We start from the raw sequence: 14,330 nt of genomic DNA on the forward strand, positions 1-14,330 counted from the left end.
GACGGCTCTCTAAGGCCTATTCTAGACCTCAGACCGCTAAACATATACATACAGTCAAACATTTTCACATGGTCACACTCCAACAAGTCCTTCCGCTCCTGTCACAAAACGACTTCCTTGCTACTTTAGATCTCAAGGACGCATACTTCCACATTACCATTCACAAGGCTCCCAGGAAGTTTCTCAGATTTGTGATAGACGGGCAACACTATCAATTCAAAGTACTCCTATTCGGAGTCGCAACAGCACCAAGAGTATTCACCAAGTGCTTAGCAGTAGTGTCAGCGCATTTACGAAGACAGCACATCCATGTCTTCCCATACTTCGACGACTGGCTCATAAAAGCCAGCTCATACAACCGATGCGTGGAACACACTCATGCCACGATACAGCTGCTCAACAAATTGGGGTTCACAATAAACCACGCCAAGTCCCATCTACAACCATCCAAAGTACAGCAGTACCTCAGTTCCACAATAAACACCTCAACAGTGCTAGCTTATCCCACTCCTGCAAGGATAGTCAGCGTGCAAACTCTTCTAACAAAGTTTCAGCTACAACACTCCCTTCCAGCACGAGTGTTCATGCAACTCATAGGGATGATGGTCTCTTGCATTTTCATAGTGCCCCATGCAAGACTTCAAATGCGTTTGCTACAAGAATGCTTATCACGTCAATGGAACCAGGCTCAAGGTCAATTAACAGACCTAGTGTTGGTAGACGGTAGGACTCATCGCTCTCTGCAGTGGCGGAACACCAAAAACCTTTCCAAGGGACGACCGTTCCTAGAGCCAGTTCCTCAGATCATCTTGACTGCGGACGCATCGCTCTCCGGCTGGGGAGCCCACCTACTACAATACACCATGCAAGGCAGGTGGACACCGCAACAAAAATTACTTCACATCAATCATCTGGGGTTACTAGCAATATTCCTAGCACTAAAAGTTTTCCAAAAGCAAGTATCAAACAAAGCTGTGTTAATCCGCACAGACAACATGACAGCCATGTATTACATACAGAAGCAGGGAGGCACACACTCCCTGCAGCTTGCTCAACTAGCACAGGACATATGGCGGTCGTCTATACCTCAAAACATATTCCTTCTAGCCCAGCATGTTCCAGGAGTACAAAATACCATAGCGAATCTGTTACATCGTCAAACACAACAGACCCACGAGTGGGAACTTCATATACCAGTTCTTCAGCCATTCTTTCAGATGTGGGGATAACCTCACATAGACCTATTTGTGACCCACGAAAACGCCAAATGCCCAAGCTTCGCCGCCAGATATCCACACTCACTGTCCCAAGGCAATGCGATATGGATGAACTGGTCAAACAGATTTGAGTACGCTTTTCCACCTCTACCACTCAGGCCACTAGTAGTAGTACGCAAACTACAGCAGCATTCTCTCACCCTCATCCTAGTTTCTCCAACGTGTGCCAGTAAGCCGTGGTACACCACACAGCTACAACTGTCTGTAGTACCGTACCAAAAATGGCACCTGTCTACACATCCTTAACACAGAACCGTGGAGAGATCAGACACCCGGACCCAGCCCAGCTCAACCTTGCGATCTGGCTCCTGAAATCCTAGAATTAGGATATCTGAACCTTCCTCCAGACTGCATGAATGTTATAAAAGAAGCTAGACGTCCAACCACTAGGGCATGTTATGCAGCCAAGTGGAAACAATTTGTAATATATTGTCACAACAACAATATTGATCCTCTAGATGTGTCTATTCAACACATCATAGGATACTTACTGCAGCTCCAAAGATGTAACTTAGCCTATACCTCGATTAGACTACATCTTGCTGCAATAGCAGCATATCTGCAAAACAGACAACATCTATCTCTATTCAGAGTGCCTGCCATTAAAGCCTTTATGGAAAACCTTAAAAGAATAATTCCCCCCAGAGTACCACCTTCACCTGTGTGGAATATAAATGTTGTTCTCACACGGTTAATAAGACCTCCCTTCGAACATTTACACAAATGTGAAGTACAATTTTTAACGTGGAAGATTGCGTTCCTAGTAGCTATTAATTCTCTGCGGAGAGTTAGTGAATTACAAGCACTAACTGTTCAAGAACCCTTCTTGCAAATGCATCACAATAAGGTAGTTCTGCGTACTAATCCAAAATTCTTGCCCAAAGTCATTTCTCCCTTCCATCTCAATCAATCTGTGGAACTGCCCGTTTTCTTCTCGCAGCCACAGACAGTAGCAGAAAGAGCTTTTCATACTCTAGATGTCAAAAGAGCATTGTTATACTACATAGAGAGGACACAATCCTTTCGTAAGAGAAAACAACTTTTTGTGTCTTTCTCACTACCACACAAAGGTAATCCCATTTCAAAATCTGGGATAGCTAGATGGATTGTCAAATGCATACAGATTTGTTACCACAAAGCTAAACGTACGTTATCTGTTCCTCCTAAAGCCCACTCTACAAGAAAAATAAGCCTTCAATGGCATTTTTAGGGAACATTCCCCTAGATAACATCTGCAAAGAAGCTACATGGTTTACACCGCACACATTCACAAAACACTATTGTGTAGATGTGCAAACCAAACAACAAACTAATGTGGGCCAGGCTGTTCTCAAAACATTATTCCAAACTACTGCAACAGATAGGGGTGGTCGCTGCTAAGAGTGGGTACTGCTATACAATCTATCCACAGTGTGCAATCTGTAGCTCATATGCCTCGAACGGAAAATGCTACTTACTAGTATGCATCTGCTCTTGGCATGTAGAGCTACAGAGTTGCACACGCCCACCCGCCTCCCTGGCTACCCTTGTCTATTCCAGTATTATCTTAATTAGATACAAATTATATGGGCATCCTTCCTTTTCTTGCAAAGCTCCATCATTTCCCTATGGCGAAAAACAATCCGGGGATGGAGCCTATGCCCATGCGCAATGTGGTCCAAAGGAGGAGTCACCTATCTCGTGACTTCCAAAGAAGTATTCAGGACAACAACGAACTGCAAACATCCGGGCCCAACACTAGGTGGCGATCTATGCACAGTGTGCAACTCTGCAGCTCTACATGCCAAGAACAGATGCATACTTGTAAGTAGCTTTTTCCATCTAGTTTATTTTAAATGTATTATAAATGCACTTTAAAAATAAAAGCAAATGAAAAGCCTTAAAGTGTTGTAAAAATTGGCAATTAAAAAAATAAGCACTTTAGTAAAATTAATACAAAACAATTTGAAGTAAAAACATGATGCTGCATTACAATTTTAGAACGCTCTCGAAATGTTTATACATTTAGTGAGTAAATGGGAACCAGAATGGTTCCTGCTGCTGCAGGTGTTTAACTGTAGCCAGGCTGGAAGTTCCCGCACAATCAGCAGCTGCTGATGCTGTGCCAGCTGTCAGTGTACCCGCAAAGGAGGAGCCATGATATAGGACTCCAGGAGCCAAAACATCCAGGAAAGGCTCATAATATGCATCCTGTAGCAAAGGTAGACTCAAGGACATCACTGAAGATGTATCTCCATCGGACGCACCTGCAGATCCCTATCTATAGATCCAACCAATTGCATTCCAAGACACAAATCCAGTGCACACTCCAAAGTGCACAGCAGACAGCGGAACACAGGCTGTACGCAGTGTAACCATATAGGTCAGAAGGATAATGACTAGTTGTTGTTCAGTTCTTGTAGCAAAGCCACACCAAAGTACTGTATCATGTGTTCACGACTCAGCAGGACGTGTGGTAGCTACATCCACATTTGGCCTCGAGGTGGAATATCTATTGCGAAACAAAATAAATAGCACCAAAATCCAAGCAATGAGTAATAACACCAAAGGTATGTCTCCAAATATGCTGGAAAACAGAGAGGATATAAAGAACGGAATCACTCAAAATACAGTCTGGAATATGCTGACGAAGCCAGACCAAATTGCTTTTTAAAATAGTGTACTACTGCTGCAGTATTTGAAGCATTAAATATGCGGTGCACTAGCTCACCAAAATGTTGAGAGAGATTTTTGCATAGTAGTGATTGAATTTCAGCAGAAGACCTTGCAACTTCGAGATCAAATGTTTCTGTAGCTGAGGTCAATGCTACGTCCTTCTGTAACCTTAAGGCGTTCCCTCTCCTCAGCATATCAAAGTTCTATTTCAAAATGGCATTGAAGGACATAATGTAACCTCTCTGTGCGTGTGCTAGTGGAGATAATACATTTTTGCAGCAGGTCACAACCCTAGAAACCATCACCACAAATGGTACACCCAGTTTCACCCTACAACAACTTTGGTTGTTCAGAAACTAATAACTTCCATTTGAAAGTAATTTGAAAACCGTCCGAATCAAGGCAGTTGGTCCGCCTTTCAAATAACTAACAAAATTGTCCATGGACGCATTACAAACTTCATGAAGTGTTATCTCTCTTCAGAGTAATGAATGGCCAAATTAAGTATTGCATTAGTTTATTCTGAGAAATACTGTTGTTTCCCCATCCTTACACATGTAATCGAAAGGACCCATGTCTCGTGAACAAATATAACCCCTGATGCCTCATATCTACCCACCTAGAAATGTTTCAAACAAGATGTGAATCGAAACATAGAAATTGGTAGCAAAATAAATCCATGCATTAACCACACAAGAGATGGCGTTTCAGCTGTTGTGATGGGTAATTTCTCATAGTGTTCGATGCTCAACATTGTGTAAGTTACGTCTTTTTCACCATTCTTTATTACAGCGTGTTAAATTATATGGCAAAAATGCGTCAGTTGTTTTGTCAGAAAAAAAAAGTATGTCAGTTGTGTTTAGGTATTAAAAGGGCACGCAACTCGATCTTAGAATTTGCAACATCCAACTCAGTTGCATAATCAATCTAAGCTGATGGTGCCCGTGTTGCAACAAGGACATTTCTCTTTGGATTATATTGAATGTAGACAATACTATTCAAAGAATAAATGTGAGTTGAAAATGTTGTCATGCCGTTATCTACTACAGCTAAAGCCTTTTCCAAATTAGCCCTGTCAATTTCACCTATAAGTTCAGCAGCTTCCTACTTTGGAACTTTCCAGAGTTCCTTGTAAATAGCATATAAAAAGATTTTAGAACAAGGTGCTTGAGGATCTAACAAGAAATCTTGCAAATCCATTTCATCAGGGAGGAGAAACAAGTATTCCTTAAACGCTGACAATGTAGAATGCTGCAACCAATATAGGCATAATTTCCCTACACTGTAGGTCGTGAGTACCCCCAAATTGTTGCATATGCACTGAACATGGAGATGGTGTGCTTGCTTTAAAACCCTTTGTGGCGTTTAAAAAATGTGTATGACAGCCATTAGTGTCAGTTGGCCACACTAACTATCCTTCTGATCCCGAAAGTGTAGAATATATGTACCATTCTGTATCATGTTGTTGAGCTGTTCCTCAGTGTAATTTGTAAAATGTAGCCAATTTTCAAAATGTGCAATGGAGGGAATGTTAAGTGAATTCATGTCTTTAATTTTAGCCAAACCCAAGCAAGTTGTTTGCTGTACTGTATTGGTCCGTAAAATCATTTGTCTAGGTATCAGATGAGCTCTAAATAAAGCTTCATTGACCTGCACTTGCCAATTGCGAGTTCCTCAAACTGATTTCGCATCACTGCTTTCCTTCCAAAGTTCATAATCCTATATTGACAGTTGAGAAATAAAGGAATCTGAATCAATTTATTTTGTGTGGGTTATCATATTTTTTCGGTTGGGTAGGGGTAAGTGTATAATAGTAAGCCACAGGATCTAAGGGGTTGTAGGGGGGCGTGGCTGGCAGCCAACGATGGCGGCCGCAGCTTAGCGAGGCTCCCGTGACGAGGCGGCTTCCCACTCAAATCCGTCATATTAATCCTGATTTCCGAGGTGCTTTGAGGGGTGGATCAGACCCAGAGGCCGTGCAGCACCCGGTGATCCAATCTTGGGACGGCGAAGTCCCCGAAACAGCGCGATCATCGCCTGGCAGAAGGCGGCGAGAGGTGGGGCCTAGCGCTCTCCTGGAGGCAGCGGAGTTGCGTAAACTTGGGACCCAGCCAGAAATAATCTTTGGTCGGCGGTGGTTGGCCGGAAGCACCGGTGCCCGGGACGCACCGCCAGAACAATCCGTACCCATCCTCCGGCGGCCCGGAGATGCACGTGGGGCCCCGAGACGGCCCGTTGCGGTAGATACTCGCTGACCACGCCCGGAGGCGCCGCAAATACCGCTGGGGCTCAGACGGCTGGCCCCGCCGTTTTTGGGTGTTGGCTGCACGTTGTGCCCCGGGCTTTCCCAGCAACCACCCCAGCGGAACCGCTTGCATTGGCGAAGCGATGAAGACCTGAGGTCCTACTACTACAACAGTCGACTAACGTGACCCCCGCAGACGACGGCAAAATAGCAAACCATTGATTTGATCACAAACCTGTGTTGGTCCGCAAAGACCGTCAGACCACAGTCATGTCCAACAGAGGCCCCAGGAATACCACTACTCAGGCAAAACTGGACAAATTCGCTTACGAGAGACAGACTCCTCCCCAAGACCAGCGCAAAAATGCGGGGAAAACATCGGAGTCTGAGGGGGCAAAGAAGGCCACACTAGAGGACGTTCTGGCGGCGCTGGCCCAGGTACAAGCTACGGTAGGAGCGACAGCCACGGAAGTCACCTTGATACGAGCGGATCTCCAGAAAATGAATGAAAGGGTTAAACAGGTCGAGGTGGTCACTAAATCACTGGTCGAAGATGTGTCTGAGTTACAAACGGCAGTGGAACGTCTGCAGACAGATAACAAACAACTCAGAGATAAGTTGGATGACCAAGAAGGGCGCTCCCGGCGCAATAACGTTCGAATTTTAGGAGTGCCGGAATCTGAAGACAAGGGCGCCATGGACCTCTATGTGGAAGAGTTAATCAAAAACAAACTCCAGCCCAAAGGCCTCTCGAACTTTTTTTCGGTGGAGCGGGCCCATAGAGTGCCTGGGGGCAAACCTAAGACAGGTGGTTCGCCTAGACCTATATTGGCGAGACTTTTAAATTTCAGGGACCGCGACGCCATCTTACAGGCCGCGAGGGTGGCGCCACCTATCCAAATACAGAACTCAAGAATTGCCTTCTTCCCAGACTATACGGCAGAGGTTTCCAGGAAGCGCAGAACGTTCCTGGAGGTAAAGAAAACGTTGAGGGAAAAGGAGCTGCCGTACTCGATGCTCTTTCCGACCCGGCTGCGAGTGGTAGCGAACAAGAAAGTATGGTTTTTTGATACTCCGGAAACGGCCCGGGACTGGCTTGAGGGATGGCATACTGTGGACCGGCAGCGGAGGCGACACAGGTCCGACCAGGATTGCAGACTTGACAGCAGGACTGGCTCACAGACGTCTGGACGTGGAGGGGCGGAAAGTTCTCCGTCCCGTGGCTTTGCGGGGGCTGGTGGTGAAGAATGACCCCATACTCCGATCCTCTTGAACAGGGCAATAGCCGACCACTCACACATTGTTGTATAAGCTGCAATTGGACACTGGCAAGAACACCCCTACGGCACGCAGGGATGCCGCCTGCTCGGGGAGAAGCTCTCCCCCCTACACGCAAGTACTCTGGTTGCGGGATGGGTTAAGCACTCTGTTCAGTTGGGGGGGCGGGCAGTTGGAAGTCCGTTAGGCAGGGTAGCAGGGAGGGGGGATGGGGGGGGTTCGCAGTGTTATTGTTAGGAAGGTATGTAAACGGTCGAGGACAATGTTTTAATTCCTGTATGAGTCAGTACATGTTGGTTAGGATAGACAGTGATCATAAGCCCCCGTGATGTCCCTTAGTTCTTCGCTGTGCATCGGCATAGCCACCATACCAGATCCACTTCTTGGCCGATACATCATGAATCCAGAGGTACCTAATGGCTGATAACTCTGTCCCGGCAGGGGGGGTAATGGCCCCTGAATCACAGTGCCCTCCCCTACATTTGCTGTCTTGGAATGTGAGAGGTCTAGGGGATAAGGTCAAGCGAGGGTTGGTACTGACCGCAATTAAAAGGCAGCGGCCCACCATAGCCCTACTGCAGGAGACTCATCTGGTAGGGGGAGCTACAAAGGCCTTGGACAGACGAGGTTATAAAATGTTGGTCCACTCCGAGTTCACGTCCGGTTCCAGGGGGACCGGCATTCTAATACAGAAAAACACACAATTCATCCCTTTACTGACTAAGACTGATGATCAGGGCTGCTTCGCAGCCCTGCAGGGGCAGTGGGAGGGGAAACTTTTTTATTTGGTCTCAGTGTATATCCCACCGACACTGCACTCGGTTCACCTCCAAAAACTGGGTGACTTTCTTCTGACTCTCCCCGAGGGCGAGATCATCCTGGGGGGGGATTTTAATGCAGTCATGAACACACAGCTTGATAAACACCCCACGCCAGTTCAGGCGGGAGGGGTCTCCTACCTCCAACGGTTCGCAGCGGCCATGGGATTGACTGACATCTGGAGACACTTACACCCTGGCACGACACAATACACTTTTTATTCCGCTGTGCATGGCAGCCTCTCTCGCATCGACCACTTCCTGACGCTGGGAGAGGGCCTCCAACATATAGATGCAATGGTAATTCACCCTCGAGGGATTTCGGACCACTCACCGCTCACGCTAACACTTTCCTCACAGGCACGATCACGCAAACGCATTTACCCCATTCACGCTACCTACTTTAAAGTTCCACAGGTTCGCAAGGCCCTTAAAAGAACAACGAAGCAATATTTCCAAGAAAACATACACTCGGTGCGCTCCCCCGAGATACTTTGGGAAGCCTATAAAACGGTCCTACGGGGACAAGCCATTAACTCCATTACGGGTCATAAAAGACAAATGTCTCAGGAATTGGTCAATCTGGAGGTGGCTTTACGGGAACGGACCACGGCCCATGAACAGCACCCCTCTTCATCAACACTTCACGCACTCACCCTTCAACAACAGCTATATAACGACCACCTGCGCATCCAAGTAAAAGGACACATAACCGACACACAAAATAGAATCTATGAGGTGGGTGAAAAAGCTGGGAAAATGCTGGCGTGGCTTGATAAACGGTCATTCCAAGGGGATCCAACGTCTGAAAGACGAAAGTGGGGCAGTACACACGGACCCAAGATGTATCACAGAGTTACTCGCTGCCCATTTCGAACGGGTGTACACCCCGGAATGTGTGATCACACCCGAGATGGCCAAAGACCTCCTAGCTCCGATCGCGGTCCAAACATTGTCACCGGAAGCGTCAAATGAGTTGGAGGCGGACATCACTGCAGATGAAATCCAACTGGCGATTCGGGCTCTAAACCCGGGCAAAGCAATGGGACCTAATGGCATACCCATTGAATGGTACCAAGCAGTGCCTGAGACCCTCAGTGTACATCTATTGGGAATGTTTACGGAATGTCTAGAGAAGGGTTCCCTTCCGCCGGATCAGCGCGCGGCGACCATCGTAACTATTCCTAAACCGGGCAAACCACCTGATGAATGTTCCTCTTATCGTCCCATATCCTTGCTAAATGCCAAAGTTAAGATTCTGGCTAAACTCCTAGCGACAAGGATCCTGCCCCATCTGTCGTCGATTATACACCCGGACCAATCCGGATTTATGCCACACAGAAACACAGCGTTGAATCTGCGAAGGCTGCACGGCGTGCTGGCTAGAGCTGATTCCATCAACACACCAGCAGTAATTTTGGCGCTTGACGCCAAAATGGCGTTTGATTTGGTGGAATTAGCATATCTTTTTGAGGCACTGAAGCACCTGGGATTCGGGCCCCGCTTTATTGCGTGGGTCAAACTACTATACACTGACCCGATGGCACACGTGGTGGCTAATGGCCATATTTCGCGCACGTTCCCGCTGGGGAGGGGCACACGGCAGGGTTGTCCTTTGTCACCCCTGCTGTTCGCTATTTCTTTGGAACCTCTCGCGACCCTCATAAGAACCTCGCCTCTCCTCAAGGGCATATCATGGAGTGGGGGATGGGAGGATCGACTGTCTCTATATGCAGATGATATGTTGATTTATCTAACAGACCCCGAATGTGGAGTACCGGCTTTGTTACATATTTGTGACACCCATGGCAGTGTTTCCGGCTATACGTTGAACTGGAATAAATCGGAACTGTACGTAGTACTGGGGCGGGCCCCGAACCTTGGCGAGGCATGCCCACTAACGATAGCGGGCTCATCGTTTAAGTATCTGGGCATTCATATCACTAGGGACCCGACGGAATTCATGGATAAGAATCTGAAACCTCACTTGGATAGACTTAAACGAGATGTTACGTTCTGGTCCGGTCTTCCGCTAACACTCTTGGGCAGAGCTGCACTCTATAAAATGATGGCGTTGCCACGTTTTTTGTATGTCCTCGAAAATACACCCTATCCTGGAGCCCCTAGTTTTTTCAGAAAGTGGCAGCACTAGTTTCCAACCTTTTATGGGGGAACCTCCCTGCACGCATTGCACAATCCAAGCTGCACAGAGGTTGGTATGACAGGGGTATTGCACTACCTAACTTAAGACTGTACTATTGGGCAGCACACCTTAAGCCGATCAACCAATGGATTCACGCACCCCAAACCGAGCCAGCGTTCCAGTCAGATAGGGCACAATTGGGCACGAATAGTCTGTTGGGTCCGTTGTATGATCACCGTAAAGTTTGCGCCTTACTGGGTCCCACTAAATTGACAGTTCAGTTGTGGCATACAGCAACAGCGGCGCTGGGTTGGAAAGGGAAGATCACCAAGATGACCCCGCTGTGGGACTCCCGGGTGCTGGGCAACATGAGGAACAGTAAGGGTTTTACACACTGGGACACTATAGGGATTTCCACGGTGGGTGATCTCTGGGAGAGGAATGGGGTGATACCTTTTGCCAGGCTAAAAGAATTATATGACCTTGGTGACAGGGAACTTTACAGGTACATCCAAATACAGCATGCACTTCTCGCAGCCCTGCCCCCCGACACACCTCTGCCCGAGTCCTCGCCATTGGAGGACCGCCTTCTTACTGATTGCATGTTGGAAAGGGCAACATCACTCACTTACAGCAAATTGCTCAATAATTTCCCGGATCCAACACTCCTGTTAAAGGGGAAATGGGAGGGGGACACCAGCGAAATGGACGAACATGAATGGAATGAGGCACTTGGGTCCCCTAAGGAAGTGGGCATCTCGGCGCGAATGCGGCTAGTGCAACTCAAGATACTACACAGGGTTTATTACACTAGGACCATGTTACACCGCATTCATAGGACGCCACACCCATATTGCCTTCGTGGGTGTGGGGAGGAAGGAACATTTTTCCACACCATATGGGAATGCCCCAAGATTCGGGAATACTGGAAGCAGATACTCCGCACAATCTCACAAACATTAGATCTGTTGCCTGACCCACGGAGGTGCTTACTAAATATATGGGAGCCTACTGACCTTTCCAGATATGAACAGCTCTGGGTCACGGTAGGATTAATGGTGGCGAAACGAGACATCGCACAGCGCTGGGGAGCGGCAGAACTGCCGACCAAGTCACAATGGTGCTTGAATATGGATAGGGTGATGGTAACCGAAAGGGCAGTCTATTCTAACCGGGCCTGCCCAGGGAAATGGAATAAGGTCTGGACGAAATGGAATGTGTACAGGGGGGAAATTTGTGATCCCTTGCTAGAAGATGACCAAGGTGTCTCCGACGAGGAAGAGGGGTGAAGCTAGGTGAGATGGGTGGGAAGGAGGGAAGCCAAGGATACTGTACGGGTTCTCCTCTTACAATTGTCATGTGGGAAGCAGGGAGTGGATGTAAGGACAAAATTGGCGGGCGATCGAATACCGGGGCACGAGACTAGAGTAGGCCTCTCCCAAGAGGCACTTGTAACTCAAACTGTGTTGATTCATGCAAGATCGTAATATCATTCCTAACGTTTTAAGTTAAAGTTTGTTGTTTTTTCAAAAAAAGTAAAATCAAAAACCTCATCCAGCATCGACACAGATATCTGAGATGCACTTTTATTTTGCAGCGACTTCAATTGTACATATACAGAAACTGGTGACTTAAAAACTATTTCGAAATGCTGCATTTTGAATTACGAAGTGTGATAGCCGCCGGCCCACTGGGTTGTAGGCATTCCGCTGTGTACTATACATTGTGCAATAAAGGTTTTTATAAAAAAAAGGGGTTGTTGCTTGGAGCATATGCAAACTTTTGTAGGCATGTTTTTGAACCACCCTTTTGTGTGGTCGGGTAATTTTCCCATGGTGTGTAATTAAAAACGGCACCTAGAGTACTAGCTCTTTGTAAATAATGGTGTGCATAATGATGATACCAAAATATTCACCATAATTTGCAGAGTTCAAGTACATATCATCAGTATCAAACACTGTATAAGACTCTAATTCAGAAAGCATTGATGTCACATCCCAATCATCAGACACAGTTCCATGAGTAATAAAATCGTCTATGCTTTTTTTGAATACATACGGAACTTGAAGAGTTTCTGTAGGACCGAAAATATCAAATGGGTCCTTATCTCAAACAATTCCATCAGGGATGGGAAACACAGAAATGTTCACAATGGACAAGTCTCTTCGCACATAATGGGAAGAAGAAAGCGGTTTCAATTCTTCAGTCACTAGTTCAACAGTAGAGTGTTCTAGGAGATAATATCCATTTAGGAGCCAAAAAGGAAACAGTGAAAAATCCAGTCCAAATGAAGAGGAAAAGCAATGAATTGGCTATCCATAAATAGGACCATGGTGGAATTAGGTAAGTCTGTTTCAGCCAAAAAATAAAAGCACGAATCCCATGTAATGAAGTGTGTGGCGAATCTGAGGAACAGTCATCAATGTCGGCAAAATAGCCAAAGGCAGTTTGTGCAAAAACAGGGGCCTCACGGGACAAAGTGGAACTTGTATGTACCTCCAAAAGTGGTTGATAATAAACAACTTCGGTGTTAGGTGTAGCAGTTGAAGACTGTGAATTCATATCTGATGTGGTTACAGTGTTAGTAGTTGCAACTGGAAGCAGTAGAACTTCGGTATCCGACGTCCCCAGCCAGGAAGTCATTATATCTGTACTATTTAATGTTTGTAATGGGATTTCCTGTATGGTAGTGAGAGGAGACAGGTAACTACCCAGGAGGCCTTGTGGCCTACTGTGTAGGACTAGCCACATACATGTGGTTTGATGAGGTCTATGGATATAAATCTTTTGTTTTTGCAACCTGCAAGGGGTGGCAAAATTACTATTCTGGTACCTTGAACTGCCAGAACCAGCACTGGTGCTCTATATGATGGTCCAACCTCCTCCTTATCAACAGTCGTTTCTCAAACTAGATCCCCAATCTTTTGGAATCCAGCCAGGAGTTGCTGGTTGCACCTTCACTTCTTCAATGGCAGAACGTTTGATTAGGGCATTGGGGCGCTTGTCTTGGAATTCTTGCAGTTCCTGAAAGACAGTGAAATGTTCATGGATGTCAAAAGGAGTATCTGCCGGCAAATATCTATACTTTGAACAGGACTTCGTAGAGAGCCCAGCCACCCAGGGATCTTCTAGGCAGACTATTTAAAGCTCTCTGGACTCGATACAGATAATGTATCCAACTATGACCTGAACCTAATACCCTAGCTGATAAAGACTGTGTTAAGTCACAGTTTTTTCTCTCCACTATCGAAATTTCCTCAGGAGGATAGGGAGAGGAATAATGCGCAGCAACACCCAGGGTGCAATTGGTATCCCAGTAAGCCTTTGAGGCAAAAACTGGTCCCTGGTCTGAGTGGAATGCAGCTTCTGCATATGTCCCAAAAAGACTTGCAGATCTTTTATAACAGTTTGAGCATCAGCCGATCACTGTGGCTCCATCCACATAAATCTACAACATGAATCCACTGGCAAAAGATTGAATTTAAAGGAACTGTCTGAAGTTAGAGGTCCGTTGTAGTCAAGATACACACAAGCCAATAACTTGTTCGAGACTAGAAGAAGTGTCTGCGGTGGGCGAACTGCGGTGGAACTGTTAATTTGTTGACAAATGTCACAATTAAGGACATATTGCTTAGTCTGTTTGTAAACACCATGCCACAAATAGCGTGCTGTAGTAATGAAACTGTAGCTGCCACACCAACATAGGCAAATGCTAATCCATCACGAGCAGCTATGATTAATTCTAGCCTGCAGTCTGAATTTGGCATTACTTGATCCCCCACTCTGGGAATTTGAGTTAAAGGTATGTTTTTGGCACTCAACAGGTAGGAGTATTTTAGTGGCAATTTTTTCACGAATGGTGAGCCAGTGTGTGAAGCATTGATATTTACCATGATATCTCCATCCACTCATGT

General features: G+C 46.3%; 1 protein-coding gene and 1 pseudogene across 1 annotated transcript in view; one reads left to right on the top strand and one right to left on the bottom strand.

Moving 5' to 3' along the window:
• Window positions 1-14,330, top strand: part of LOC147697138 (cohesin subunit SA-2-like) — a 741,253-nt gene that overhangs the window by 456,235 nt on the left and 270,688 nt on the right. The window lies entirely within an intron of this gene.
• Window positions 12,157-13,059, bottom strand: LOC147697139 (uncharacterized; annotated as a pseudogene).

Source organism: Lissotriton vulgaris, chromosome 8, assembly GCF_964263255.1.
Source record: "Lissotriton vulgaris chromosome 8, aLisVul1.2, whole genome shotgun sequence".
Classification (NCBI taxonomy): Eukaryota; Metazoa; Chordata; class Amphibia; order Caudata; family Salamandridae; genus Lissotriton; species Lissotriton vulgaris.